The sequence below is a fragment of the Aquarana catesbeiana genome, linkage group LG05 (assembly GCF_042186555.1).
Source record: "Aquarana catesbeiana isolate 2022-GZ linkage group LG05, ASM4218655v1, whole genome shotgun sequence".
Lineage (NCBI taxonomy): Eukaryota > Metazoa > Chordata > Amphibia > Anura > Ranidae > Aquarana > Aquarana catesbeiana.
The window spans coordinates 457,921,076-457,947,213 of NC_133328.1; the positions used below are offsets into that span (position 1 = coordinate 457,921,076).

General features: G+C 44.3%; 1 protein-coding gene across 1 annotated transcript in view; it reads right to left on the minus strand.

Annotated features, from left to right (window-relative positions):
• TWSG1 (twisted gastrulation BMP signaling modulator 1) overlaps nucleotides 1–26,138 on the minus strand; it is a 67,754-nt gene that overhangs the window by 5,754 nt on the left and 35,862 nt on the right.

Below are 26,138 nucleotides of genomic sequence, written 5' to 3' on the forward strand. Positions count from 1 at the left end.
CGCATCAAAAGGAGGATGGACGGGGCCATGTTCCATCAAATCTTGGGTGAGAATCTCCTTCCCTTATCCAGGGCATTAAAAATGGGTCGCGGATGGGTATTCCAGCATAACAATGACCCAAAACACATGGCCAAGGCAACAAATAAGTGGTTCCAGACCTTAAGCCTATAGAAAATATGTGTAGGGAGCTGAAGGTTTGAGTTACCAAACGTCAGCCTCAAAACCTTAATGACTTTAACCACTTACCGACCGCCTCACGACGATATACGTCGGCAGAATGGCCCGGGTGCCCGAGGCGGTCGGCTTGTGTCTGGGAGCGATGAGAGGCGAGGGGGAGACCATCCATTCGTGGCCCCCCCCCCTCGCGATCACTCCCAGCCAATCAGCTTCTTCCTCTGCTGCATGCTAAACAGCAGCAAAGGAAATGATGTCATCTCTCCTCGGCTCGGTATTTTCCGTTCCGGCGCCGAGGAGAGAAGACTTCACTGTGAGTGCACAACACATACACACACAGTAGAACATGCCAGGCACACAATACACCCCCGATCCCCCCCCAAATCACCCACCCCCCCGTCGTTTTTTTTTTTTTTTTGAATACTGCATTGGTGTCAGTTTGTGACAGTTAGTGTGGTAGGGCAGTTAGTATTAGCCCCCTTTAGGTCTAGGATACCCCCCCTAACCCCCCCTAATAAAGTTTTAACCCCTTGATCACCCCCCCATCGCCAGTGTCACTAAGCGATCATTTTTCTGATCGCTGTATTAGTGTCGCTGGTGATGCTAGTAAGGGAGGTAAATATTTAGGTTCGCCGTCAGCGTTTTATAGCGTCAGGGACCCCCATATACTACCTAATAAATGTTTTAACCCCTTGATTGCCCTCTAGCTAACCCTTTCACCACTGATCACCGTATAACCGTTACGGGTGATGCTGGTTAGTTAATTTATTTTTTATAGTGTCAGGGCACCCGCCGTTTATTACCTAATAAAGGTTTAGCCCCCTGATCGCCCGGCGGTGATATGCGTCACCCCAGGTAGCGTCAGATTAGCGCCAGTACCGCTAACACCCACGCACGCACCGTACACCTCCCTTAGTGGTATAGTATCTGAACAGATCAATATCTGATCCGATCAGATCTATACTAGCGTCCCAAGCAGTTTAGGGTTCCCAAAAACGCAGTGTTAGCGGGATCAGCCCAGATGCCTGCTAGCACCTGCGTTTTGCCCTTCCGCCAGGCCCAGCCCAGCACACCCAAGTGCAGTATCGATTGATCACTGTCACTTACAAAACACTAAACACATAACTGCAGCGTTCGCAGAGTCAGGCCTGAGCCCTGCGATCGCTAACAGTTTTTTTGGTAGCATTTTGGTGAACTGGCAAGCACCAGCCCCAGACAGCGTAGGGTTAGTGCCAGTACCACTAACACCCACGCGCGCACCGTACACCTCCCTTAGTGGTATAGTATCTGAACGGATCAATATCTGACCCAATCAGATCTATACTAGCATCCCCAGCAGTTTAGGGTCCCCAAAAACGCAGTGTTAGCGGGATCAGCCCAGATGCCTGCTAGCACCTGCGTTTTGCCCTTCCGCCCGGCCCAGCCCAGCCCACCCAAGTGCAGTATTGATCGATCACTGTCACTTACAAAACACTGAATGCATAACTGCAGCGTTCGCAGAGTCAGGCCTGATCCCTGCGATCGCCAACAGTTTTTTTTTGGTAGCGTTTTGGCGAAGTGGCAAGCACCAGCGGCCTAGTACACCCCGGTCGTAGTCAAACCAGCACTGCAGTAACACTTGGTGACGTGGCGAGTCCCATAAGTGCAGTTCAAGCTGGTGAGGTGGCAAGCACAAGTAGTGTCCCGCTGCCACCAAGAAGACAAACACAGTCCCGTCGTGCCCATAGTGCCCTTCCTGCTGCATTCGCCAATCCTAATTGGGAACCCACCGCTTCTGCAGCACCCGTACTTCCCCCATTCACATCCCCAACCAAATGCAGTCGGCTGCATGAGAGGCATTTTTATGTCCTCCCGAGTACCCCTACCCAACGAACCCCCCCAAAAAAGATGTTGTGTCTGCAGCAAGTGCAGATATAGGCGTGACACCCGCTATTATTGTCCCTCCTGTCCTGACAATCCTGGTCTTTGCATTGGTGAATGTTTTGAACGCTACCATTCACTAGTTGAGTATTAGCGTAGGGTACAGCATTGCACAGACTAGACACACTTTCACAGGGTCTCCCAAGATGCCATCGCATTTTGAGAGACCCAAACCTGGAACCGGTTACAGTTATAAAAGTTAGTTACAAAAAAAAAGTGTAAACAAAAAACAAAACAAAAAAATATATAAAATAAAAAAAAATTGTTGTCGTTTCATTGTTCTCTCTCTCTCTATTGTTCTGCTCTTTTTTACTGTATTCTATTCTGCAATGTTTTATCATGTTTGCTTTTCAGGTATGCAATTTTTTATACTTTACCGTTTACTGTGTTTTATTGTTAACCATTTTTTTGTCTTCAGGTACGCCATTCACGACTTTGAGTGGTTATACCAGAATGATGCCTGCAGGTTTAGGTATCATTCTTTTCAGCCAGCGGTCGGCTTTCATGTAAAAGCAATCCTAGCGGCTAATTAGCCTCTAGACTGCTTTTACAAGCAGTGGGAGGGAATGCCCCCCCCACCGTCTTCCGTGTTTTTCTCTGGCTCTCCTGTCTCAACAGGGAACCTGAGAATACAGCCGGTGATTCAGCCAGCTGACCATAGAGCTGATCAGAGACCAGAGTGGCTCCAAGCATCTCTATGGCCTAAGAAACCAGAAGCTACGAGCATTTCATGACTTAGATTTCGCCGGATGTAAACAGCGCCATTGGGAAATTAGGACAGCATTTTATCACACCGATCTTGGTGTGGTCAGATGCTTTGAGAGCAGAGGAGAGATCTAGGGTCTAACAGATCCCAATTTTTTCAAAAAAAAGAGTACCTGTCACTACCTATTGCTATCATAGGGGATATTTACATTCCCTGAGATAACAATAAAAATGATTTTAAAAAAATTAAAGGAACAGTTTAAAAATAAGATAAAAAAGTAAAAAATAATAAAGAAAAAAAGCACCCCTGTCCCCCCCTGCTCTCACGCTAAGGCAATATTGGGCAATATAGTGTGTTTTAGTGCATTAAAATTTTAAAAAGTGTGTTTTTTCCCCAAAAAATGCGTTTGAAAAATCGCTGCGCAAATACTGTGTGAAAAAAAAAATGAAACACCCACCATTTTAATCTGTAGGGCATTTGCTTTTAAAAAAAAATATATAATGTTTGGGGGTTCAAATTAATTTTCTTGCAAAAAAAAAAAATTAAATACAAAAAGTGTCAGAAAGGGCTTTGTCTTCAAGTGGTTAGAAGAGTGGGTAATGTGTGACATAAGCTTCTAAATGTTGTGCATAAAATGCCAGGACAGTTCAACCCCCCCCCCCCCCAAATGACCCCATTTTGGAAAGTAGACACCCCAAGCTATTTGCTGAGAGGCATGTCGAGTCCATGGACTATTTTATATTGTGACACAAGTTGCGGGAAAAAGACAAATTTTTTTTTTGTTTTTTTTTTGCACAAAGTTGTCACTAAATGATATATTGCTCAAACATGCCATGGGAATATGTGAAATTACACCCCAAAATACATTCTGTTGCTTCTCCTGAGTACGGGGATACCACGTGTGAGACTTTTTGGGAGCCTAGCCGCGCACGGGACCCCGAAAACCAAGCACCGCCTTCAGGCTTTCTAAGGGCGTAAATTTTTGATTTCACTCTTCACTGTCTATCACAATTTCGGAGGCCATGGAATACCCAGGTGGCACAAAACCCCCCCAAATGACCCTATTTTGGAAAGTAGACATCCCAAGCTATTTGCTGAGAGGTATAGTGAGTATTTTGCAGACCTCACTTTTTGTCACAAAGTTTTGAAAATTGAAAAAAAAAAAAAAATTGTTTGTTCTTGCTTTTCTTCTTTTTCAAAAACAAATGAGAGCTGCAAAATACTCACCATGCCTCTTAGCAAATAGCTTGGGGTGTCTACTTTCCAAAATGGGGTCATTTGGGGGGGTTTTGTGCCACCTGGGCATTCCATGGCCTCCGAAACTGTGATAGGCAGTGAAGAGTGAAATCAAAAATTTACACCCTTAGAAATCCTGAAGGCGGTGATTGGTTTTCGGGGTCCCGTACGCGGTTAGGCTCCCAAAAAGTCCCACACATGTGGTATCTCCATACTCAGGAGAAGCAGCTAAATGTATTTTGGGGTGCAATTCCACATAGCCCATGGCCTATGTGAGCAATATATAATTTAGTGACAACTTTTTTTTTTACACAAAAAGTGTCACTTTCCCGCAACTTGTGTCACAATATAAAATATTCCATGGACTCGACATGCCTCTCAGCAAATAGCTTGGGGTGTCTACTTTCCAAAATGGGGTAATTTGGGGGGGGAGGGGGGTTTGTGCCATCTGGGCATTTTATGGCCTTCAAAACTGTGATAGGCAGTGAGGAGTAAAATCAAAAATTTACGCCCTTAGAAATCCTGAAGGCGGTGATTGGTTTTCGGGCCCCGTACGCGGCTAGGCTCCTAAAAAGTCCCACACATGTGGTATCCCCGTACTCAGGAGAAGCAGCTGAATGTATTTTGGGGTGCAATTCCACATATGCCCATGGCCTGTGTGAGCAATATCATTTAGTGACAACTTTTTGTAATTTTTTTTTTTTGTCATTATTCAATCACTTGGGACAAAAAAAATATTCAATGGGCTCAACATGCCTCTTAGCAATTTCCTTGGGGTGTCTACTTTCCAAAATGGGGTCACGGGGGGGGGGGGGGGGTTTGTACTGCCCTGCCATTTTAGCACCTCAAGAAATGACATAGGCAGACATAAACTAAAAGCTGTATAAATTCCAGAAAATGTACCCTAGTTTGTAGATGCTATAACTTTTGTGCAAACCAATAAATATACGCTTATTGACATTTTTTTTTTACCAAAGACATGTGGCCGAATACATTTTGGCCTAAATGTATGACTAAAATTGAGTTTATTGGATTTTTTTTAAAACAAAAAGTTTTTTCCGGTATTTTTTCCGTTTATAGCGCAAAAAATAAAAACCGCAGAGGTGATCAAATAACATCAAAAGAAAGCTCTATTTGTGGGAAGAAAAGGACGCAAATTTTGTTTGGGTACAGCATTGCATGACCACGCAATTAGCAGTTAAAGCGACGCAGTGCCAAATTATAAAAAGTGCTCTGGTCAGGAAGGGGGTAAATCCTTCCGGGGCTGAAGTGGTTAAGAGAATCCACAGAGGAGTGGGACAAAATCCCTCCAGAGAGGTGTGCAAACCTGGTGGCCAACTACAAGAAACGTCTGACCTCCGATTGCCAACAAGGGTTTTACCAAGTCATGTTTTTGCCAAGAGGTCAAATACCTATTTCACTCATTAAAATGCAAATCAACTTTTTTGAAATGCGTTTTTCTGGATTTTTGTTGCTATTCTGTCTCTCTGTTAAAATAAACCTACCATTAAAATTATAGACTGATCATTTCTTTGTTGATGGACAAACGTACAAAATCATCAGGGGATCAAATACTTTTTACCTTCGCCGTATTTCAGTTTAATCCCCTCCCGGCCCTGTTGACAAAATGATGGTCAAGCAGGAGCCCTGTTATCCTGGGAGGACGTCATATAGCTGCGCCCCGGAGCGATAGGTCACCAGACGTGTCCGGGGACAGATCACTGTACCGGTCCGCTGCCTGTACCATATGATCACTGTGGCCAATTACAGCAGATAACATGACAATTGTACACAATGAAAGGCTTTGATTTATGCCTTTCATTGTGTATTATTGTGATGAGCTCTGTGACTGATAACAGTGATCACATGGTACAGACAGGGCAAGTCACAACCCATCTGTACCGTGTGAATTTTAGCAAGATTTTTTGGAACCATTTTTTGGAAAATGAAGAAATTAAAAAAAAGATTTTCTCACAATTAAATTGTGCAGTGCAGAACAGTGTCATCATATAACTGGTGTGGCGGTGATAAGGGACACTGACTGGTGACCGTACGTATATAAAAGAAGAAAAAAAAATGGAATCTTAACTAATTTTTTTTGTATTACTTTTATTTTTACATACAATGACTAGAGCAATACAGTGTTACTATAGTATACATGGGAAAGTGATTAGGATTTTTTTTTTTTTTTAACACTATGGATTGCTTATAACTGAATGTTACAGTTATAAGAAACCATTTTTTTAAATACAAATTATTCGTTGTTTACTATTGTGATTAGCCATAGCTAATCACATGGTACAGATGGGCTGTGATTGGCCCTGTCTGTACGATGTGACCAATCACAGAGCTTATCACAATCATGCTAGAGCTACACGATTCTGGGAAAAATGAGAATCACAATTTTTTTGCTTAGAATAAAGATCACAATTCTCGCAGCGCAACATCATTTTTCACACTATACAAAAAAAATTGGGCCAACTTTACTGTTTAGGTTTTTTTTGTTTTTAATTCATTATATTTTCTTTCCAGACAAATTGCATTTGAAAGACCACTATGAAAATACATTGTGACATAAAATATCGTAACAACCACCATTTTATTCTCTAGGGTCTCTGCTAATTATATATATATATATATATATATATATATATATATATATATATATATATATATATATATATATATATATATATATATATAATATGTTTGGGTGTTCTAAGTAATTTTCTAGAAAAAAAAAAAGAATGATTTTTAACTTGAAACCAACAAGTGTCAGAAAAAGGTTTAGTCTTTAAGTGGTTAAACTCATTTACAGATAGTTCGTTCCTTTGATCTAAAGAACAAAAGGTTACAATGTTCATAGTTGGCTCAGCACTGAGGAAGGTTGTGAAACTTGGCAGACTGCCTGTTTTTTTTTTTTTTTTTTTTTTTTTTTTTTTTGACAGCTGTCGGCTTGAGCAGAGAACTTTGCATAGAATCTGGAAAATGCTTTGTTAAGATTGTGAGGGGGAAAGAATTGATTAACAATTAATCGTGCAGCTCTGAATAGTACCCAATGAAAGGCATGAATCAAAGATTTTCATGGTGTACAAATGTCATGTGATCTGCTGTGATTGGCCACAGTGATCATATGGTACCAGCAGCAGGCCGATACAGTAATCTCTCATCGGCTGTGTCCGATAGACACAGCAGGTGAAAGATCACGCTGGAGGCCGGGACGGGAGGGGATTCAATTCCACTGCTTGGATTTTAAAAAGGACAAGCACACGAAACAATGGGGGATTCAACAAGTTTTTTTCTTCTAGTGACAGGTCTTAATAGGCTAACATGTGATGTAATGAGATACAGTGCGTAGTAAAAAGTATTCATACTATACAAGCCCCCACCTATAACTGGTCTTCACAGCAAGGAGCACTGGAAGGGCAAAACGCCTGTCAAATAAAACCAAAGATTTTCCAAGCTCAACTTACCAACCAGCCTGCAACCAACCAAATTAACCTCTCTAACAGCATGCATTAAAAACAGGGGTCTAGTTGCACACAAATGCAAATACATGCGTAAGCTGCAGGCCACGGCAAGGCACCCTGTATCCTGCAGGCTCCAACTCTAACTTTGAAGAGTCTCCACAGTGGGAGCACATGTATTCTGATGGATAGATGAAGGGCAGATGACTGGAGGGAGCCCAACCCTCCTTAATTGTTGACATATTGGTCAGGCAACGCACTGACACTTTTGCTGCCATTGTGCAATGTGCTGGGTGTTCAGTGTGTTCCTGCGCCTTTAAGGAAGGTTGGGCTCCCTCCAGTCATCTGCCCTTCATCTATCCACCAGAATACATGTGCTCCTACTGACAGGTTAATTCGGTTGGTCGCAGGCTGGTTGGTAAGTTGAGCTTGGTTTTATTTGACAAAAGTATTCACATCCCTTGAAATTTTCCACATTTTGTCATGTTACAACCAAAAAAAACATAAATCTATTTTATTGGGATTTTATTTGATAGACCAAACACAAAGTGGCACATAACTGTTAAGTGAAAAGTAAGTGAACCCATAAATTACTTCAACGAAAGCTAATTGGAGTCATTAGTTTGCACAACTGAAGTCCAATTATAAAAATTAGTTTGGAGGTTTGATTTAGAGCGAATATGATTGATAAAGACATGTAAACCTTTTAAGATTACTGTTCATAAGAAGCATCAGCTGATGTGAACCATGCCTCGCAAAAAATGAGCTCTCTGAAGACATATGATAAAGAGTAGTTGATCTGCATAAGGCTGGAAAGGGATACCAAGCACGCACAAAGTAAGCATTATTAGGCATTAGTCATCAGACAAATTGTCTATAATTGGAGACAGTTTAGTACAAATTGTTTGTTATACCTGTATTTTATACCAAGTAAAAAAAAAAAAAAAAAAAAAAAAAAAAAAGAAGTGGTGCATCCACTACAGCTCCTTTTCTGGTGGGAGTGGTCCAGAGTACAATTCTCTTCCTTCTTGCTTCCAACCAGACTATGAATCTTAGCAACAGCCATCTCTATCTCTCATGTCCTCACTGCACTAACTACAGGGCAAAGCAGTGGAAAGAATGTTTTCTATGAGACAGCCCCACTCTTACAGGAAGGTGAGCTGGCAGGATAGTGTTTCTTTATACTGAGAACCCAAAAGAAAAACTCACTGCAGAAAAAAAAGGGTGGTTTGGTATAGGCCATTTCACAACGTGACTAAGTGCAGAAAGCTGAAATGGCATATCAACCAAAACCTGGTACAGAGCCACATAAGACCCAGGAACAGGAGGGCATGCATAAATGATTAAAATTTCATTTTTTTTGGAATTTCAGTCTTCATAAGCGTTGGCAGATACCATATTAAAAAGAGGCTAGTAGTAGAAAAGAATGTGATTAAAAAGGAAGTTGCCTGACAACTATTCCTATATATGTAAGCAAATTGATTTGTGCAAGTCAGAATTCAAAATGAATCTGGCTGGTTGACCTCACAAGTTCTTTGAAAAAATGATCTTCTACATTAGACAATATTTTTCAGTCCCCATGAAAAGTTTCTGATATTTTTAGGTAAAGTTTTTTGAATTTTAATTATAAAATGTAGGTTTAGCACTTACACAAAAGGTGAAAGACATTACTTCCATATACGCAGTGTACACATGTATCAAGGAAGGAAGAAAAAAGGGGAAAATAAGAATGAATCTATTTATATGACTGCTAGTACAGAACTGTCACGTACCTTACTGTGGAGCCTGAGATGATGAGGTAGTGGAGACAGGGACTGCTAGTGCAGTGTAAGGGTAAAGGTGCCTGGCAGCTGTGGGAGTGAACTGTAACTTGAAGATACAGTAGTCCTTCCAGTGGTGGTGTGGAGTCCGGTCAAAAGCCTTCTTCAGCAGGTGCCAGGCAGACAGGTGCAAAATCAAGATCAGTTGCAAGGTCGGGAACAGGCAGAAGTCAGTAACGTGCTGGCGGTGTGGTACCAAGCCGACCCCGGTATCCAAGCCGGGGTCGGTAACATAAGCAAGAAGCAGATATAGAAGGCTGGGTTGATCCAAGACAGATGTCAGACGTAGCCGAGTCAGGAACAAGGTCAGCAGACATGGATAAGAACCAAAGCTGAAGACAATCCAGCACTGAAGCCAGGCAGACTCGGTTTAAATAGGCTGCTGGGCGACAAAATCTATGGATGCGCGCGCACGCTAACGTGTACGCGCACATGCTCGCACGGATGTGCCATTGTGCATGCCCATTCCAGTCCTTGTTCGTCTTGGTCTGTGACTCTGCACATGCGCATTAGCATTTGCGGAAAGGGGATTAGCAGCTGCTGAATAGGAATGAGCCCTTACTGCACAGGAATGAGTACCTGCTGCACAAGCTCTCTGATAAGAATATTCAGCTCAGTTATGCATTCTGTTTGACTATATAAATAGGCAGTGAGAATGAGTCTACAGTTTGTATCATCAATCCCTCAGAAGAGGTCGTGGGGATGGGGGGATAGAGGAAGTGAGCGAGAGAAAGTGGGGAAGGGGAATGCAAAGTGCATTATTCCAAGCCTCCCAGATTGTCGAATTTTTAGGGGGAAGTTACAGCCCCAAGTTTGCTGGATCCAGATGTAGGGGTAAGTTAATAGCAGATCTTTACATCAGGCCTCGACAAAATCCAGGCGCCTAGTTGCCATGATGAGTAGAAAATGCAGCCTGGCTCCTGGGCTGTAGTCAGCCTGAGTGGTTAGCATTGGGGGGCGCAACATTTCCAGGTGGCCGGCAGTTGTCCTGAGTGTTTATAGATGGGGGAGGTAAGGACGGGTGGGACTGTGAAGGGAGCGTTGGTAGCGGAGCTGTAGGGTTGTAGGAGGGGCGGGTCGGAGGAGGAGTGGAGCTGACAGGTGCAGGTCGGAGCCCCTGGCTGGAAGTGTCCCCTGTGCGTCTGTCTCCTCCCTCCTGCTGGCTGCGGTTCTACATCGAGCTGTCTGGGCAGACTCCCTGCAGCAGGAACCGGCAGCTCTGAACGGGCACAGCAACTGCCCCAAGCTGGACGCCACCTCGCAGGGGCTCTGACTGCAACTCTGAGTCGGGTCTGAGCAGTCCTAGAGCCACTACTCCCTGAAAAGCCGGTATGGCCACCAATCAGTATCCCATCGGTGCAGCCTCATCAGTGCCGCCTCATGAGTGCAGCATCATCACCGCACATTATTGAAGAAAGAAAATGTGCTAAATTTTATAAAGAAAAAGGGTTTTTTTTTTTAATTTTCAAAAATTTTTACATGTATTTAGCAAAAAAAAAAAAAAAAAAAAAAACCAACAACAACCCCAGTGGTGATTAAATGCAAAAAGAATGCTCTGACTCAAAAAAAAAAAAAAAAAACTATTTAAAAAGTTTCATATGGTACAGTGTTGCATGACCACTCAATTGCTGCAAGCTGAAAATTGGCCTGGGTAGGACGGTGGTGATAGTAACCAGTAGGCAAAAGGTAAAAAAAAACAAAAAACAAAACACTGGCTCCTAACTTTAGCTGGTTTCTAGATTCAAAGCAAATTTGTCAAGCCCTGCTTTACGTATCTAGTGTTGGTGTGGTAGATAATTTTCCTTGCTAATATTTACAATTGTTTAACAGTTATACACCTGAGATGTTCATTTTAATCTCAGTGTAAAAATACATTTAGAAACAGCAACAAATACAAGCAGTATCCTTGCCTTTCATGTTTTTCCCTTGTTGTTTGCAGAGATTAAAAGATGTCCCCAGTAAAAAGACTTTAATATGATGCATCTAACCATTAATCTTCTCTATGCAATGAGCTGGAAGTTGTTAAAATTTCAGGTATCTCGCTGGAAATAATATAACACATACCACCAGGATTAAATAAAAAGTAAGCCTAGTGCACAGCAGAAGCAAGCATCCAACAGGAATTTTTTGATATAGGTGCAGCCAAATCTGTATACCTTTTTCAGGGCTAATCATTTGGCACACTGAACCACAGGTGATAAAAATGGGATCTCATATTTGTTTTGATATATAATATGATATTGCTGCTACTGCTACCCTGATAATATATTATATTGCATTTGTTATAGTGATAGTATAGATCACACTTGAGGTTTATGCTTGGTTGTGTGAGGTAAGATTCAGGTTATGTGTTTGGTCTTATGCCCAAAACAGCCAGTTTTTAAATGTCAGACCTAAAAGCAGAATATTAAATTTGACCTAAAGGGGAGCTAAAATGACAATGAAAATCTTTCATAATTACCGTATCTATGCGATGCACATTGTCATGGGACTACATTATTGAAGTGAAGATTTAGCGACTGCATACACGTGTCACCTGCGCACGCTTTGTATCCACGAGGTAGACATTTTGACTTGTCTACCAACTACAGTTCTGTGCCAATTTTTCTTCTCTATCTACTGGCTTGTTTTCAGAAAACAATGATGTGCTGTTCCTCAACTCTAGCGGTTTTCACACATCACGCTTCACTGACTGCCATACATGCTACTACACCCTTCATCTGGCACCTCACTGGCCATGTCAGTCACCTTATTGGATGCATGCCAGTTGCAACCAATACTGCAAACTTGGGGTTCATGATCTAGGAACATTACAAGGTAAAAACCATGCTTCTTTTGCTTGGTTCCCAGGTAAGGCTGTTATCCTCCTTCATGATCTGCTGGTGACATTGCATTTATGACACATTTTGAACATGTACAGTATATTGTAAGGGCGCCTTCACTCTGGCCCCCACAGTAAAACACTGCATTTTACCATGCAAGCAGCTGTCAAAAGTGAATTCCGGTAGGGAGCTTTGAGATGCATCTTTGAGCACATCACACTACTTTGTTTTTACTTTATTTGAAGTGTCACGTAGGGTGGGGATTTACTAAAACTGGAGAGTGCAAAATCTGCTGCAGCTCTGCAGAGAAACCAATCAGCTTCCAGGTTTTATGTGTCAAAGCTTAATTGAACAAGTTAGAAGCAGATTGGCTTCCATGCACAGTTGCACTAGATTTTGCACTCTCCAGTTTTAGCAACTCAACCCCTGTAGTGACACCTATTTAACCGTACTGCACTGCCGTGTTGTGATATGCTGTGGAAAAATGCAGGACATGCTACATTTTTCCACACTACACCACGCATCAGACCGGTGTTGTAATGGGATTGGGGCATTAGGAAATTATGTTTAATCTCCTCTAGCGGTGCCTTTCATCTATCTAGTAAAGAAAATCTCAAGTCTCTTTTCATAGTGTGAAGGAGCCCTTAATTTACAGACTCCTTCCTGATTAGTGGTGGCCAAGCTAACTTTACTGAAACTGGCCTATACTCAGGTTTAGGCATCCTGTCCACACAAGGATGGACAGCAAGTACATAGGCTTCTAACACTACATATTAGAACATCATGAGGAAATTCTGACTAAATTCAATCATATTAAAATAAGATGATCAGGAGAAATAATATGAATTTTACATTATTGACCTGCATCCTAAAACATGAGTTTACAAGCTAGTATGTTAACCGTCTTTAATGCTTTCCAGTTTACTGATTCAGACCAAGTATAGTAGGAAAAGGTTCAGCATAACAGCCAAGCAACTAACATTTCTGGAAGAAGTGGATTAGCCACATTTTTTTTAATCTGTTTATAGACATCACGGCCTTTCAGCAGGACTAACCATCCAGCTATCTATGAAGCACTGCAAATGACAACTGGGATCAGCAGGTCACAAAAAGGTTTTCCAACCACATAGAAGGCCTATAATCCTTGCATGAACAGCTAATAGAGTGTGGGAGGATTGTGGTAACCCCTTGTCTACCAATATACGTTTATAAACACTGCAGTGTACAAGGGGTTAAAGCAAGTGCACGGCTGCTACTGTAGTGGACACCGCACCCCAACAACAAATGTAATGCGCGATAATGCAATAGTATAAAATGGGCTCTTACACTTAATCTTAGCCTCCCCTTAACCCAACCCAACTATTAACCACTTCAGCCCCAGAAGAATTTACCTCCTTCCTGACCAGAGCACTTTTTGCGATTTGGCACTGCGTCGCTTTAACTGACAATTGTGCGGTCGTGCGACGTGGCTCCCAAACAAAATTCACGTCCTTTTTTTCCCCACAAATAGAGCTTTCTTTTGGTGGTATTTGATCACCCCTGCGCTTTTTATTTTTTGCACTATAAACAAAAAAAGATCGACAATTTTGAAAAAAAAACGCATTATTTTTTACTATAATAAATATCCCCCAAAAATATATAAAAAAAACAATTTTTTTCCTCAGTTTAGGTCGATACGTATTCTTCTACATATTTTTGGTAAAAAAAAAAAAAAAAAAAATCACAATAAGTGATTTATTGGTTTGCGCTAGAGTTATAGCGCTAGAGTTATAGCGTTTACAAAATAGGTGATAGTTTCATGGCATTTTTAAAAATTTTTCTTTTTAAATGGCGTCGATCAGAGATTTTTATTGTGACTGCGACATTATGGCGGACACATCGGACATTTTTGACACATTTTTGGGACCATTGTCATTTATACAGCAATCAGTGCTATACAAATGCACTGATTCCTGTGTAAATGACACTGGCAGTGAAGGGGTTAACCACTAGGTGGCAGTGTAGGGGTTAAGTGTGTCCTAAGGGCGTGTTTCTAACTGTGAGGGGCATGGCTGTGTGTGACACTTCACTGATCTCTGCTCCGATGACAGGGAGCAGAGATCAGTGACACTGTCACTAGGCAGAATGGGGAGATGCTTGTTTACATTAGCATCTGCCCGTTCTTCCTCCCCATGAGGCGATCGCGGGTATCCCTGTGGCGATTGAGTCCACGGGACCCGTGACCTGACTCACGGAGCTTGCCGCGCCCGCTGGCCGCCTCTTAAAGGGGAACGTACCGGTACACGATTCTGCCTGTACGAGCCCTTCTGCCGCAGTATATCTGCGTGAGGCGGTCGGCAAGCGGTTAACCTCTAATGCCACGTACACACGAGCGGAATTTGACAGAAAGAGTCCGATGGGAACTTTTCATTGTATATTCCGACCGTGTGTATACCCCATCAGACTTTTTCTGTCGAAAATTCAGACGGACTTAGATAGAGAACATGTTCTATATTTTTCCGACGGAACAAATTACTATCGGAAAAACCGCTCGTCTGTATGCTGTTCCGACGCAACAAAATCAACGCATCCTCTGAAGCAAGTAAGAGACGGAAGCTATTGGCTACTGGCTATTGAACTTCCATTTTCTAGTCCCGTCGTATGTGTTGTACGTCATCGCGTTCTGGACGGTTGGAATTTGGTGTGACCGTGTGTATGCAAGACAGCTTGAGCGGAATTCCGTCGCAAAAACCTTCTGAGTTTATTCTGATGGCAAAACCGGGCGTGTGTACAGGGCATAATACTTAACCTTGCAATGGTGCCTTTCAGCAGAAGAAGTGAAAGTTTATGGTGCCAGAGTTCAAATTCTTCTAATGACATCTTATGCAAGATTGAAGAAACCAGATGCAAATGAGCCTTTATGAATCCACACATAGCCAAAATATTCCATAAATTGTTCACCTCTACATTTACAAAGAGGCAATAGTAGGTCAGATCTAGACATTTTAGCTAATACAGTAAATAGCATGCATATGATTACTGTGACTGACAGATATCCATCTAAATATAAGGTAATGTTACAATGATCTCACATGTCAATGTGTTCAGTCAACAAACTCCTGAAGTCCCCGTCTACACCCCCATAGCCAGATATTTCTGAAGTGTTTACATTTTTTTTTTAAATTTGGTCACATACATTTATGCTTCCAAAGCCCTATAAAATACATCAAAAAGGTTAATGGCTCCTATGCTTAAAGTGGAGTTCCACCCCCCCAAAAAAAATTAGTAAAGTGCTTAAAAAAAAAAAAAAAATTTGGAGAAAATTTTTTTTTTACTCACCTCTAAATGCCTGTTGCTAGGGGGTCCATCGTAGTCTGCCTCCTTCGGTGCCTGGGCTCCTGTCGTCACTTCCCTCGGCGCAGGAAGGGAGATCGCCTATCCACCCTCCCTCTTTGTCAATCATCTGGGACACATGACCAGTCCCAGATGATTGCAGGGCCAGTGACGGCTGAAGCCAGAGCCGGGCAACCACAGTTAAAATGCCGGTGCTGCCGAGCGGAGGGGGGGACGAGCGGGGCTTCAATCCCCCGCATCACTGGACCCTGGGACAGGGTAAGTGTCCGATTAAAAGTCAGCAGCTGCAGTATTTGTAGCTGCTGACTTTTCTTTTTTTTTTAATGGGAACCCCCCTTTAAAGCAGACTAGCATCCTAAATGCATTGACCATAAAAGTTGATGCAAATGACCACACAGAAAATGCAGCTTACAAAATTCTTATGGCTGCATTTGCTTCCTTTTTTTCTTTTCTTTTTTCCGGGTGATCCAGACAGCAAGTGCCGGTTCACAGTGGGGTGACCTGTCAGGCAACTTAGCAGTCTGACAAGTCGCGCTCCATGCAGTGCAATGAAACAGTTTTAATGGGAGCGACTCAAGTCACTCTGACTTAGAAAAAGGTTCCTGTACTACTTGGGGGAGTAGTCAGAGCAGCTTGCATTCTACTAAAGAAGTAGTTTGCAAGCCGTGCTAAGGTCATGCTGTGGACGACTTTAAAGCCGCCGCTGTGTGAACCGGCACTTAGTGTTCTTTTTCAACAGAACAAGCTGTTCTGCAGATGTGTCAGAGTTAAGACAAACCAATTGCCATTGACAGTGGTGCTTACAATGATCAGCTTTTATTTAAAACCTTTATCACACAAGGAAGAAAACGGTTTCCTGTGACTGCTTATAAAGTGTTAGCTTTAGTTCAGCTTCAGTTTGTTAGTGTATCTAAATCTGCTAGTCCATATAACACCCCCTCCCCCAAGATTAACAATGCTGCTGTCAAAAAGGTGCACCTGTCTTGTTAAACTCAAGCTTTGAAAATAATATTTACCTAAAACCAGCCATAAAAAGTAGGCCTGATAATATTCTCAACTCATCTAAGTGACAAGGATGGTATCAACGTGTCAGTGGTGATGTATGCTGCTTTAGCAGTTTAAATACATTGGGATGCTGATTTTACCTGAACAATAAACACAGCCAGTCATATACTGTACATAGAACACAAGTCAAATTCTGCATAGCTCATCTGATTGAGCAGTAAGTTATAATCACCCATAGAAGTCTACATAGATTACAAGTTAAATATATACTATTAATGAGGGAGAAAAATGCGCACCTGGTTTCAAGGCACAGCCAACTTAGTATTCAAAAATGTTAATGGTTTAAGACTTGTACACCTGGGATTCATTGGTGTAGTTTATTATACATGCACAGAAAACATTTACAAAGAAAGACTGGTGCTGATTGCACAGGGTGGATAGCTCTGGTATGTACCTCCTTTTGCAGCCGTTAAAAGTAAAGATCACGTAGCTATAACCCTGCCAGAATCTCAGCCGATATATCATTGCACTACCGCTTTGAAACAGCCTACGATGTGCTGTGTCATTGTTTTTTTTTCTTTTATCAACCCTTTTAAACAGTTGTGGGTTTAGTATTAGTCGGGGGGGGGCACAATTTTCCACAGCAGGAGATCTAATAAACTGTTGTTCATGGATCTCCTGCTGCAGTCACTTAACTGGAATGCGGATTCTTTCACTAATTTTGAAGTCTGTGATTTGTGTTTTATTAGTACTTGTGAAACATATGAACACTGTTTCAGCTTCCTGAAGCAGAGAAAAGGTTAATCGGTTCTCCGTTTTCAATAATAAACAGGAAAACTTCTGCAGTTACCTTCTGATGTGTGCAGGCGTGGAACCTCTTTGCTTATGTCTGAGCACGAAGACTTCATTTTCATGGCAATGCAGCTACAGCTTGGAAAACCACTAAAAGCAATGGGTTTGATTTTACCTGTTCCACTTTAACCATACTGTTGTGACCATGACAACTGTTTAAATTCCATACGATGCACACAAAGTAATCAGTACCTTCACTATTTGCTTGCTTGCTACACTTGTGCACAGCAAAAAGGGATAAGCAAAAAGAATCAAAATTTACATAAATGAAAATGTAGTTCCCCTTTTGGGTGAAGTTTTGCTTTAAAGGGGCTGTAAAGGCTCGTGTTTTTTCACCTTAATGCATCCTATGCATTACCCACTTGCCGACCAGCCATCACAGTTGTACTGCGGCAGAATGGCACGGCTGGGCGAAACAATGCTATGCAACGCGCTTCACCTTGTGGCCACTAGGGACGCGTGCCCTCCGCTCGCAGATGCGAGTGCCCGGCGGTCACGATCACCACCGGGCTCCCACGATTGCCGCTGACACACAGAGAACTGGGATCTGTTCGTGTAATACGCACAGTTTCCGGTTCTCTGAGTGGAGAACAGACAGATCTTCTGTTCATATAGAGTATGAACAGCGATCTGTCATCTCCCCTGCACAGTCCCCTCCCCTTTCAGTTAGAACACACACTAGGGAACACAATTAACCCCTTGATCGCCCCTTAGTGTTAACCCCTTCACTGCCAGTGACATTTTAACAGTAATCAATGCATTTTTATAGCAGTGATCACTGTATTAATGCCAATGGTCCCAAAAATGTGCCAGAATTGTCCGATGTGTCCGCCATAATGTCGCAGTCCTGATAAAAACCACAGATCGCCGCCATTACTAGTAAAAAAAAATAAAATAATAAAAATGCCATAAATCTATCCCCTATTTTGTAGACTCTATAAAACTTTTGCGCAAACCAATCAATATACGCTTATTGCAATTTTTTTTACCAAAAATATGTAGAAGTATACATATCGGCCTAAACTGAGGAAAAAAAAAAATGTGCAACGTTGCACGACCGCGCAATTGTCAGTTAAAGCGTCGCAGTGCCGAATCGCAAAAAGTGCTCTGGTCAGGAAGGGGGTAAAAACTTCCGGGGCTGAAGCGCTTAAGGTGAAAAAACACCTTGCAGTCACTGGCCCCCTAGTCCCCCCTCCCCCCGTTTTACTTACCTGAGCTCCGAATTTCCGTCGGCGCGTCCCCTTGATTGGATAGCTCTTGATTGGATAGATTGATAGCAGCGCAGCCATTGCTCCCGCAGCTGTCAATCAAATCCAATGACGCGGGTGCCGGGGGCGGGGCTAAGTCTTGCATTCGGCCTCTATGGACGCCGAATGCTGGACTCGGGAGCGCGCCCGCAAGGTTACCCCCTCGGGAGAGCGTTTCTCCAAGGGGGTTATCTAATGCGGAGGGGGGGGAGCCGCAAGAGCCACCGAGGAACCCCAGAAATGGATGTTCGGGGCCACTCTGTGCAAAACGAGCTGCACAGTGGAGGTAAGCATGTTGTCATTTAAAAAAATGAAAAACGATCCTTTAGTATCACTTTAGGCTTTCCATTACTGTATTGGCACAGTGGAACTGGGAACGCTCCCTAGTTCCATACTTTGGGGTAATGTACAGGACAGAGGCATAGTATTCATAGAGCAAGGGTTATAGGCTTGGAGCTTCAGGTAATTGACATTGGTAAAGCGCTTAAGGACACCCCCACCCCCTCCTCCCTGGGTGCCTCCCCTATAAAACACTGTCTCACTCCATGATCATCAGTTTTGTAGCAAGTAAAGCAGATTAACCAAGGAATAGATGGAAAGCAAGAAATGGAATTTACAGGCAAATCAAAATTCCTCTCATGTCAAGAAGACACTAAAGGACACAGGCATAGTGTATTCGTAGACCCCGGAACATCCATAAGTAATGCATTAATGGGGTGGGCAAAAACAGACAACAGGAATGTGCAACAGGTCCCCACACTTAAAATTAAAATAAAAAGTGCAGCGCTAGAAATATCTAACATGTGCTGATAAACATGTAAATAAAACAATATAAACGCACATTTAAAAGCTGAAAGTAAAAAATTGTGATCAAATGTCTTTAAGTGAAATATGGAACAGCAAATCCTGAAAGTCCATATAGGAGAAATAGTGAAGCAATGACTCCTCCAATTAGAACGCAGCAGTAGACACCGGAAGGCTTGTGGATGTTCAATAAAAATAAATGGGTACCCTTACCGGATCCGTAGGACGCACTGGATGGATGGTGGTAGTTACAGGCGGAAGTTGAACGGCTGTCACTCACGTTCTCTCCTCCATGTGTTCACCTTTTACCTCCGTGACAGAGACTGGCTTCCTGCACACCTGACATGTGACCTGCTTCGGACAGTGTCAGTGTTGTTGCAGTGTTGTTACAGGAGAGAGCAGACTTCTGAGTCAGCAAGCTCCAGCCATCCAGCAGCCCCAGCCTTCCAGCTGCAGCCATCCCCAGGACTATCCCGGACTCCCCAGGGGAACTTGCCGGGCCCCCCACCTACACACCGGGCATCCATCACCTTTTCCATCTGGAAGCCGAGTCCCAACCGGCAGCCGTACAGGCCCTTCCTGCAGGACACTCGGCGGTCGGCCCAGCGCCGTTAGGAAACTCCGCGGCTTCGGCCTGGCGCCAGGCCAGGGTCGTCCTGCCGTTTCACCGCCCATAGCCGGATCGGCGGGCCACCATCCCTCACCCCTCCTCCTCAGCCCACCCGGGGCACCACCGCAGCCGCCATCCAATCACCCGCTCTCTAGCTGTTAGACTCGGGGGAAAGACCACGGCTGCGGCCTAGCTCCAGCCACCCAGCTCCCACACCTGTCCAGCGGGCCCGTGCCCCCACTGCCGGAACACCCCCTCCTCTACATTGACTTCACTGCGTGGGCGCAGCCTACCACCGGAGACACTGGACCAGACCAGTGTCCATCTTAAGTTCCGCCTAAACCCAGTCGCAGCATCACTCCAACCGCTAAGTAGCGGCCAGATCCCCTTACCCCCCACTCCCCCCATCATCATCCTCCGGACCAGCCTGCACAGGTAAGCCACTGGGGTACCACAGCAGTTGATCCAGGGTCCTGAGCCGATCACCCCTCGGGGGGTCAGGAAGGAATTTTTCCGCTGCTGTAGCAATTGGCCAGCTCAGCCAGAGGTTTTTTCACCTTACTCTGGATCAACGGGGAGGGTGGTAGGCAGCCTCCACATCCATCATCCTCCTTCAGCAACTTTCTTGTGTCACCATGTGTAATCTCAAGTACACCGCGGACGCACTCCACAGGCTAAGAAACATCGGTTCAACTCTACCTACCGCCACTCAAAAAAAGACTAAGGAAAGAAAAATTACTCAGGACCAACCTACAAGCAACCATCAAATACAGGGAGACACCAATCCAACTACAACTAGCATGCGTCCTGATTAATACTAGATCTGCAGTCAAGCACAGACTAGAAATCCACGACTTCATCATCGACAACAACATAGCCAACTTTCTGTAATGAAGAGGCAGTCTAACATCCGACTGCAACACCATCCTAACTGAATTGGTGCCAGAGAACTACAGCATCCTAACCGAGCATAGAATAGGAAAAAAAAGAAGGCCTAGCAGTGATCTTCAAATCGCACCTTGCCGTCACCAAACCAACCTCACTGACCTCGGTGCATTTCATGGAGATACTCTCCCTGCAACTTCAAACTACACCCCAAAACACCATTCACATATTACTATGCTACAGACCACCAGGACCAAAGACTAATCTCCTCACACCACTTACGGAATTCATCTCAATGCACACCCTGAAAACCAAAAACCTTCTGGTACTTGGAGACTTCAACCTTTGGGCAAACTCCACCCAAGATCCTATTGAGACCCCCTGCATCAACCGACTGGAAGAGTTAGGTCTTCAACAGCTGATAGACTCCCGCGCACGGTTCAGGACATACCCTAGACCTCATCTTCCAACAGAACATGGACATCAACATATCCGACAACACTCCACTACCATGGACGGACCACTACGCCATCAAATTTAATATCACCACCAACTCCATCCTCCAAAAACATTCAACAACACACTGGAACTGAACCCAGAAGAAACTGCATTCTGAACGCTTCAAAACCACATTATCAAACAAAATACAATCAATAAAGGTAGACCTCTCAACGGAACAAACACTGAACTCCTTAAACAAGGCTTTACTACAAACAGCAGACTCAGTAGCACCAATACGCAGAACACTCATCCCCAAAAAAAAAAACTCGAGATGGTTCAACAGCACCCTCACTCTACTCAAGCAAGAATGTAGAAGAGCGGAAAGAGCATGGAGAAGAAATCCTACCATGGAAAACCATACAAACTACAAAATACTCACTGTGAAATACCACAAAGCGATTTTCACAGCCAAAAAAGAACATTTCTCAATCATCTCAACTGCCTTAAACCGGCCGCGGGAACTTTTCAAAATAGTCGCCCAATCAATGAACCCAACCTGCTTAGAGCCCCCAACAAACGATACTCAAGAATTCTGCAATGAGCTAGCTAATTTTTTCATTGACAAAATCGACAGCATTCGGGAATCAATTCAACAGAAAAAAGCAACCAACCTTACCCAAACAAAGCAAAAAGAGGACATTGACACGAACAGCACACAACCGCCAGACTTCTTCCTGACCCCAATCACCACTGACACGACCAAAAACATTATGAGAAGCCTTCGAGACAGCACATCACCAAACGACATCATTCCCACAAAACTCCTGAAAGAATGTGCCGACATCCTGGCTCCCACTATAACTCACCTCATAAACCAGTCATTCAAAGAAGGGATTGTGCCAACCACCCTCAAGCAAGGCATCGTCAAACCCCTGCTAAAGAAACCCAATCTCGACCCTAAAGACCCTAACCACCGCAGACCGATAACAAGCCTCAACACCGTCTCCAAGATTATGGAGAAAGCGGTAGTACAACAGCTACAACGCCACCTTGACAGGCATCAACTTCTGGACACTCTACAATCAGGTTTCCGCCCAGGCCATGGTACGGAAACTGCACTTCTAAAAATATGGGACGATGCACTCGAAGCAGCAGATGACGGAGAATCATGTCTCCTGGTACTGTTAGATCTCAGTGCAGCATTTGACACAGTGGACCACAATACTCTACTTGTCCGGCTCACAGAAGTAGCAGGAGCCACAGATTCTAGTCTAAAATGGTTCGCATCCTTCTTAGAGAATTGCTCGCAGACAGTGAAACTAGGAGCATTTACCTCGGAAACCCGGGCAATCTCCTGTGGAGTCCCTCAGGGCTCCCCCTTGTCGCCAGTGCTATTCAACATTTACATCCGCCCTCTCCTCAATATCATCAAAAAAATCAGACCTCTGCTTCCACTCATACCCAGACGATACCCAAATCTACTTTCGGATCACCGGACAAAAAGACCACTATCAACAACTAGAGAAATGCCTCACTTCAATAGATGACTGGATGACCATTAGTTCCCTCAAACTCAACGGGTCAAAAACAGAACTTCTCTACCTACACACCAACCAAAATCCCAAAACCAAGACCCCATGGACACCCCCCGCCATCTTTGGACAGACCATCTCTCCGAGCACCAAAGCCAAAAGTCTTGGAGTTATCTTCGACTCAAATGACAATGGATGCACAAATAGGATCGGTAGTTAGTGGCTCGCACCATCTCCTCCGCATGTTACGCAGACTCATCCCCTTCATCCCAGAAGATGACAATATCAGCAATGGATCATCAATATCAGCTTACGCGCCTACAGGCCATTCAAAACGCGGCAGCAAGACTACTAACAGGAAAAAACCCTGGGAGTCCATCTCCCCATCCCTGAGGAGCCTTCATTGGCTAACAGTAAAGAATCGGGTCACCTTCAAGACCCTCTGCCTCACCCACAAATGCATACATGGTAACGCCCCTCAATACCTCAGAGAGAAAATAAAACATTACACACCGAATCGCAATCTGCGATCATCTAGTCAAAACCTCCTCCTCGTTCCCAAATACCGCTACAAAGCAAGGGGAGAACAAAGATTTGCAGTGCAGGGACCTCGGCTATGGAACTCTCTTCCGACTCACATCCGCATGGAAGAAAACCATCTGGCATTCAGGAAAAAACTCAAGACCTACCTCTTCTAATGAAGCTGACAACTCAACGCATCAGCGCCTTGAGGCGATTCAGTTCGCATTTGCAGCGCTTTACAAATCATTAATTCATTGAGTGACAGCCATTCAACTTCCGTCTGTAACTATCACCATCCATTGGTGCCTGGGGCCCACAAGATACCGTCTGGTTGGACATCACGAAAGATCTTCCCTATACCTTTTCGACGCACTGCTATAAAAAGGTATGTGCGTCCTACGGATCTACCATGCTGGGGAGAGTCTGGTCTTGGGAGCAAGATGCATGGAGCAGTCCAAGGAACATGTTTGTCCCAAGCTGCCAGAATGTTGAGTTGCAATGGCCTTGTCACGTACCTCGGAGGTGAGCCTGACGTGCAGAGGGAGACCTCTCGTACAGCCTTAGTTCCTGGGTCACTGGAGTTTGGGACAGTGACCGTAGGAACACAGTAAGGTAAGAGTGCCTGCTTTGTTCTCTGGAACTGAAGATGATGACCACTGGGAGAGGCTGGAGCCGGCTGGAGTGCTGAGGATGCAAGTCAGCAGGATGCAGGTCAGCAGGATGCAGGTGCGCCAGGAAGTAACAAGCGCATGCGGGTGCAGACGGCAGGCAGAAGCAAGGTCAGACAAGTCAGGTCATACACAGTGGAACAGGCAGAATCGGCAGGCAAGGGATGGTCAGAGTTCAGGCTGGTTTTGGCAACGGAAGATCAGGCAGACAGGTAAAGAGAGCAGGGTCAAGGAAGCCAAAGGTCAGGACTAAAGACAGCAGCGAGGTCAGAGAGCCGGTTCAGTGAGATCAGGTGCAGATACGGGAACAGGATAAGCTGCAGATCAGACAAAGGACTGAACAGTAGGAGCCCCATTTAAAGGCCACTGGGCGCCAAGGCAGCGTTACTGTGCGCTCATGCCTGCTCTCCGCGATCGGCGCACGTCTGTTCACTGCTGGTAGCCTGTTGACTGGGATGCGCCTGAGCCCTGTTGCAGGTCTAAGAGCCGTGCGTTCATGACAGGCCTGGAGGGAAACTGAGCATACCACACACCCTTGAAGCGGCAATCTATAGGCTTAAGACCATAATGCAAGGATGAATCAAAGGTTTCCCCTGTGCCCAGAGGACCTAGGCATGAGAGCGAAGGGACAGATGTTTGCCTCGAGGCAGAAAGATCACAGGCAAAGGCTTGTCTAGTGTCAGGCCCATGCACTTCAATCTGTGAAATGGGTCCAGTGAAGATATCCTGAGGTTGAGGATCCTTCCAAAGCTCTAGAGTGTGCACGGTCTGCTGGATGTTGGCCAACAGGGGCAGGGATTAATGATTCTTTAACAAGAGATCATCCAGACACCCTGCAACATGAATCCCCTGAGCAGATGTCTATTGAGGCCAGAGAAATTTCCCAGAAGGAGAGATGCAATGACCAACCTGTTTTTTTAACCTGTAGGTACGAGCTGGAAGTCTTCAGATCCAGAATGGGCCGGCATCCTCTGTTTGGTTTGGAAACCATGAATGGACTTGAGTAAAAACCTTGAAAACCCTAAACCAAGCTACTCTTGGTTTAGGGTTAATGACCCCTTCAGACAAGAGTTGCTAGACAGCAGCAAGCAGATCCACCCACTGTGACATGGAACGAGAAAAGTCTAAAAGCATGAGGTGGGGAGGAGGCAGAGTGAAACTCCAGTTTGTAACCCCCTGAAAGGACACCCTGAACCCAGGTTTAAATTTTCTAAGACCGGAAGACTAACAGAGGTCCCCCCCTTCACTCTGCCCGCCAAGGAAATGAGAGTTTTAAAAGAGGGCAACTAACCTCCTGTTTCCAGGTTGTTGGATCCACACTGCTAATTCAGTGTTCAACCCCTCTAGAGGTACTATTATCTTGATCCGCGTGGTTAATTGTGAATTTTTCTGCAACTCTCACTGCATGGGGATTCTTGCTACCTCTCATTTCTTTCAGGCTGTGATGGCATATATGCTACCTAATAAAATGTTTAAAACGAGAAACTTTCCTCAACAGGGTACACGGAGTGAAACATTTCGAAAAAGTAAAAAATTTTCTCCAGGTGAGGCCAGGTCCCATATTAGGACAGGGAGTGAAAAAGCCTTAGCTGGTTTAAACAATTTGAAAGACTCCATGCTGGATACCTTGCCGTGACTCAGACGCGGTAAGTGCCTAGGTCACACAAGCGCATTAGGTGCCACACAGGGGAGATCTCGCAGGTGCAATAGCACCATCATAGGCGCAAAATGAAAGTAAAACTGTTACCAAATACCAATTTGGGGGGAGAAATAAATAAATAAAATAAAAAACACTCCCGGCTCTCATCCGTGATCACTGGAAAGTGGTCATCTGCTCCCACATATTGCAAAGGAGATTGGGAGAGGAAAGGCTCCCTGGGCATAAAATGTCCTGACTGCACTCTCCACAATGGGCATACCACAGCCAGGGTCTTCAAGGACAGGGCTCTGCTGCTGGCAGACCATGACCCTAGACCTGTAAAGCATCCTGCAGCTAAATTTACACGTCTGCACTATGTACCAAGGGGAGTGCTTACAGCAGGATCCAGTGAATGTCAGCATCACAGGTCATCCCCGCTTCTTCCATCCAGCAGG